Consider the following 6,191-nt stretch of genomic DNA (forward strand, 5'->3'; position numbering starts at 1 on the left):
CTGGTGACCTTTTTGTAACCCTAGGGCTGATGTTAATTATTGGTAGTTGACCAAAGGTGTCTGCTGTAGGTGTTATCAGTTGCTCCACAACAAAAAAAGAAGACCCCATCCTGTGTATCCTGATGCAGATAAAAAATACAGTTGTATCCCAATATGTGTCTTTATTACAGTACCATTAAAAGTTCAAACAAACCCCTGGTTCCTGTGACCAAATGTTTTTGCCTTTTTGATGTTGCCTCAGAAGACCCATACTGTTGATCCTGATTCAGATAAAAAAAAAAGTCGGTTGTATCCAAGATGTTATCAGTTTCTCCGTAAACAAAAGAAGACCCCCTCCTGTGGATACTGATTCAGTTAACAAAATACAGTTGTATCCCTATATGTGAAGTCAGGTGTATCCAAGAGGTGTCTTTTTATTACAGTACCCATAAAAGTTCAAACAAACCCTAGTGTGCTGTGGTCAAAATGTTTATGTCTTTTGATGATGTGGTGGTTGGTACTGTTTGCAGGCTATATCAACATGGCTCCTGTAACCATATGTTTGTTTGTGAGAGGGTGTATGGGTTAGTGTTGTTTGTAGAAAAAAAAAAAAAAATGTATGTAGTGTGAATGGGGCAACCTCAAGCCCTGTCAACCATGCTTATTCATGAGATGTCCTTAACTCCACCTTCATAGTAGTTGTGTATATATAGTCACCATTCAGCTGCGGTCGTGTTTACCAAACTTCACCAACTTTTGAAGAGGACACTTTCTCCTAACGCATCTCTTGCATTTTCACATCTCGGGGCAATTTCTACCAATGGCGTCTTTTCCCTGTAAGTATAACCATTTTTATTTATTTTTTTATCTAACACAGTTATTTTTTCTTCCAATAATACCAGTTTGTTTTTTTAGTAAAAATGTTGTTCTTAACAGTTTTATTTATCAGGTTACATGGCCAGTGGTAGCAACCGCCACGACAGAGGTATTGAAAACTTTCAACCTGGTGATAATGAAGGTATTTAATTCATTATACTTGTTTTGTATTTTGTTCATTATATAGAACTATTTTTTATTTTGTTTTAGACTAAGTGTATGTTTTTTTTTTTTTTTTTTTTTTACATCTAGTGCCTTCAATCAGCTACTGGGGAACACCTTTTCAGCGGAGAGGGATCTTACAACCCCTAAACCAACTTTCAAAAGGTATGTACATGATAAAATGTAGATGTTAAAATAATACTTTGATAATTAATACATATGATTATTATACCTAAATACTAAAGTGTTTGTGTGTGTGTGTGTGTGTTTGAATCTAGAAGAAGAAGAAGATTCAGACTTTGAGGAACCAAAGAGCAGGCTTAAAAGACCGAATAGACTTCAATCGGGCCCAGTAAAAAAGAGGCAAAAGGAAGAGAAGGAGCGCCATAGGGTTCTAGTGCATACACGGTATGTATAAGATTACGGTATTCTATCTGTATCTACGATTATTTTTTTTAATATATGTACTAAGTCTTTTTTTTTTTTTTTCACCTAATGTCTTGCATCAGACCGGTGATTGATGAGGACACCATTGACTCAACATTGGATTCAGTTGTGTTGGCTTCGGTTACCGAGACGCTTCGACGTGAAGAGGCAGAGGACGTGTGTGCTGTCATGGATCAATTGAAGTCGTTATTAGCAGCGCAGAGACAGCCGACCGCAAAGCTTGTGACAGATATTTCTCAAGAAGAAGATGACATTCAGCATGGTGAGTGGGAACCATACAGTGAATGGGGGGAGAATTTGAGTGTACCATGTGGTTATCCTAAGCAGGATTGGTTTGATTCACTTGTTGATTTTGAGGAGAAAACCTCTGACACACTCCCTGCGACACAAACGTGTGTGGGGGAGGATAATGAACAGCCTGGTTCTTCAGAACAATTAGAATTACTCGTCTGGAGCGACCTCGAGGATCTGTTGCTATCCTCACAACGACAGGCAATTCATCCTGATCAATTACGTACCCAAAGTGTGGTTGACTGTTGTGCCACTGAGGATTTGTCATTAGGGGGTGGGGTTGATATTGGCAACCGATTTGATAAATTCGAATGCATGGTGAACAGTAAATTAGCAGAAATACAGAAGGATAACAAAGAACAATATGAGTCTTTGAATAGTAAAATAGCTGAATTAGAAAAACAAAACAACAACTTATTAAATACTGTTCTGGCCGGGTGTAAATCAGATCTATTATATAGAGGTATTCTGACTTCTGACATCTGTGCCCTGCATGCAGCCAGTGGAGAACTGGTTAGAATCCAGAATAATATGGTTACAGGTCTATCACATATATCAAACATCCTAAAAAGCAGGCCTTCATCATAGTGCTCAAATATTAGCTGATAACATGTCACCTCCTAGAAAAATTTTCAAATATAGTGATGACGCTGGTCGTAACGTTGCAAATGATGATAATGATGTTAATGAAGTTGATGAAATCTCTCATGTCCCTCATACTGTCGAAGAATATATTACCCATAGTGACCAAAATGCAATGGGCCATGGGCTACCACAATTACCCGGTGTAAAATACAATACTGAAACTATCAGAAAGTGGGCTGAATTCACCAATGCTAGGCTTGATTCTATTTTAGGTGATTTGTCTACTATTATTCACGCTGTAAATATTCCGCTTTCTGATACTGCTCCTGCTGCTGCTGTTGCTGTTGCTTCTACTTCTGCTTCTGCTGCAGTGACATTTGACATTGTGTCTGTCTGCCATGATTATAACAATGCTTTGATCACTGTTAATGATAGTGTTGATAATCATGATGACAATGGTCGTAACGCAGCTAATGATGATGATGTCAATGAAGTAGACAGTGATGATGAAATCTCTCATATCACTCACACTGTCGAACAATATAACGCCGTTAGTGACCAATATGCTATGAGACATGGTTTACCACAATTATCCGGTGTAAAATACAATACCAAAACTATCAGAAAGTGGGGTGAATTTACCAATGCGAGGCTTGATTCTATTTTAAGTGATTTGTCTACTGTTGTTCCTACTGTAAATGCTCCGGTTTCCGGGGCTGCTGCTGCTGTTGCTGCTGCTACAGAGACATTTGACACTGTGTCTGCCTGCAATGACGATAATAATGCTTTGATCAGTGCTAGTGTTGATAATCATGATGTGAGCAGTACTACTGCTTTGAATAACGAACACCAGGGCTTTGTGGGTGGCAATGTAGAAGATTTGCCGCGTGTAGACAGTCTTAGCAGATGCGTACAGGATGGGGCGGGTAGACTTGTAGAAAACACCCGTGTCCCTGTTAGAGATATACAAGTTAGAAACATACCCGCATTTAATGCCTCTGAATTGCGTCAGCGTGTTGATTTTAGGGATATTAATCTTGATGATCCCGAGCAGGTACCTAATCGAGTTAGAGAGAGACTGTCTGGTGTGCTAGAGAGAGCCTTAGAGGATTCCCCACCCGCCAGTGTTTTAAATGTCATCTTGAGGGGCCCATCACTGGCTAGCGATGTACAAGCCGTCTTAAACGCAGATAATGAATACAATGTGGATTTGTTCATGGAGGAAATATCACAGGTCTTACAAAGCAATGATGATTCTATGACGGATGATGAATTGGAGTTTATTGTTACTGTTGCTAGGGATAGTCGTGGTGGATCACATCGTCTGAGATTGGGTCAAGTTTCCTATGAGGAAATTTTGGCCAAAAAAGGTCGACATCTGTACAATCCTGACAACATGGGGGACAACAATCTATGTTTTTCTATCTGTCTTGCACATTTTGTTAACAATGCTATGGCTGGAGATGAAAAATTGGAATATGCAAAACAGTTGTACACTGCAGTCGGTTTTGATCACATGCACAAAGTATCGTTCTCCGATGTCACCAAATTTGAGAAACACCTAGACATGAAAATAATAGTCTTCCATCATGGCTCTGCGCGTAAACGCTTGCAGTGTTTCCAAACATGCGACGCACCACACAAGCGTACAGTCTGGTTATACTTACACAATGACCACTACTATCTGATTGAAAACCAGACAGGGTTTTTCGGGGCTTCATATGTGTGTGAGTATTGCTATGATACGTATGAAATGCCTCTGTACCACAACTGTAAGCATAGATGCAATGTCTGTTTTACACAGGAGTGTCATACGTACCAAGGTCGCACGTTAAAGTGCCCTGACTGTAAACGCATATGTAAATCACAATTCTGTTTCAAGCAACACAAAGTACCTGAAGTAAAACACAAAGTTATACCATGTACAGCATTAAAATACTGTGAGGCATGTGGAAAAACATACAGGCCTGGTAAAAAAAAAATACACAAATGCGCACCCCTTGTCTGTTCACACTGTGGTGAACAAAAATTGGAAAGCAGTGTGCCCCACGAGTGCTTTATCCAACCAATCGAGAAGGGTGATCCACAGAGAAAGTACATCTTGTTTGATTTTGAGACACGTTTTCACGATGGCAAACACGAGGCAAATTTTGTGTGTTCAATGGATATTGATGGAAACAAGTTTTGTTTCAACACATTAAAATGCGTGGATGCCTTTGTGAAACGGTACAGACAGCCAAAATACCGGGGGTATACGTTCATTGCGCATAACGCATCTGGCTTTGACAACTACATTCTGCTTGAGTACTTTGTCAAACAAAGGATTACGCCTATGGTGATGATGAGAGGTAGCAGGGTCATTCTGATGCACGACCATACATACCGACAGAGGTGGATTGATTCGTTCAGTTTCTTACCCATGAGACTGGCCAAAACACCTGCTGCTTTGGGGTTTGAGGATTTGGAGAAAGGCTATTTTCCCCACAAATTTAACACTAGAGAAAATGAGCAATACAAAGGCTCATACCCCGACCCATCTCAATATGGGTACGAAACCATGTGTGAAAATGAGAAAACCTCGTTCATGCAATGGTATGACACAGTCCGAAATGAAACTTTTGATTTTCAAGCGGAGATTCGTCGCTACTGTGTTAATGATGTGGAGGTGTTGTGCCGGGCATGCACAATTTATCGTGAAACATTTCTTGAATGTACACAGCTTGACCCGTTTTCATTTACCACTCTACCCTCCAGTTGTATGGGTGTATTCAAAACACTGTTCCTGCCCAGAGACACTGTAGCCCTCACATATGAAGGTGCATACACCAAACAGAATAAGACATATTCAGATGTGTCTATGCAGTGGCTTGAATATGTGGCCCATACAGAAAACATTGAGATGCAACATGCACTCAATCGTGGTGAACAGCAATTTGGCCCATACTTTGTGGATGGGTACAATCCTGCTACAAACACCTGCTATGAGTTTGCAGGATGTTTTTTTCACGGATGTGTCAAATGCCATGTACCGGCAGATTTAAATCCGGTCACTCAAGTCTCCTATGGTGAGCTATACTGGGCTTTCAATGAAAAAATAAACAAGTTGGAAACACTACATGGCCTTCGCTCTGTAGTGATGTGGGAGTGTGAATGGGGGTTGTTGTCAAAATCAAACTCTGTAGTACAAACATTTCTGACCACATACAAAAAACCGGAACGACTCGATCCCAGGCAGGCTCTCTTTGGTGGGCGTACAAATGCCATGAAACTGTACCACAAGGGGGAAAATGATGAAAAGATCAGGTACTACGACTTCACAAGTCTGTATCCCACAGTTCAGGCAAAGAAACTGTACCCGGTTGGACATCCCCAGGTTATCCATAGGGACTTTGATTCCATCGATAATTATTTTGGGTTTGTAAAGTGTATGGTGCTCCCGCCAAGAGGTTTGTTCCACCCAGTCTTGCCCTACAGGTGTCAAAACAAGCTCATGTTCCCGCTGTGCAGCAAGTGTGCTGAAAGTTTGAACCAAACATCTGATTGTGTGCATAGTGACAGTGACAGACAGCTGTCAGGTGTGTGGGTCTCGTTTGAGCTTCAGAAAGCGGTAGAAAAGGGTTACCAGATTGTCAGCATTGATGAAGTGTGGCATTTTCCCAACAAGACAGACACATTGTTTAAGGGGTATGTGAAAACGTTTCTGAAATGTAAACAAGAGGCTTCTGGCTACCCAGGGCATGTCAAAACACCTGATGAACAAAAGAAGTACATTGATGACTATTTTGAAAAAGAGGGCATTAAACTGGATGCTAACAAAATCCGTGTCAACAAAGCTGTCAGGAGTTGTAATA

General features: G+C 40.6%; 1 long non-coding RNA gene across 1 annotated transcript; it reads left to right on the forward strand.

Moving 5' to 3' along the window:
• The first annotated feature begins 669 nt into the window (after positions 1–669).
• LOC141767039 (uncharacterized) lies at positions 670–1,423 on the forward strand. The gene is made up of 3 exons (XR_012593754.1): positions 670–997; positions 1,108–1,182; positions 1,296–1,423. It is a non-coding gene; the product is annotated as an uncharacterized LOC141767039 (long non-coding RNA).
• The last annotated feature ends 4,768 nt before the right edge of the window (positions 1,424–6,191 follow it).

Source organism: Sebastes fasciatus, chromosome 4 (assembly GCF_043250625.1).
Source record: "Sebastes fasciatus isolate fSebFas1 chromosome 4, fSebFas1.pri, whole genome shotgun sequence".
NCBI classification, from domain to species: domain Eukaryota; kingdom Metazoa; phylum Chordata; class Actinopteri; order Perciformes; family Sebastidae; genus Sebastes; species Sebastes fasciatus.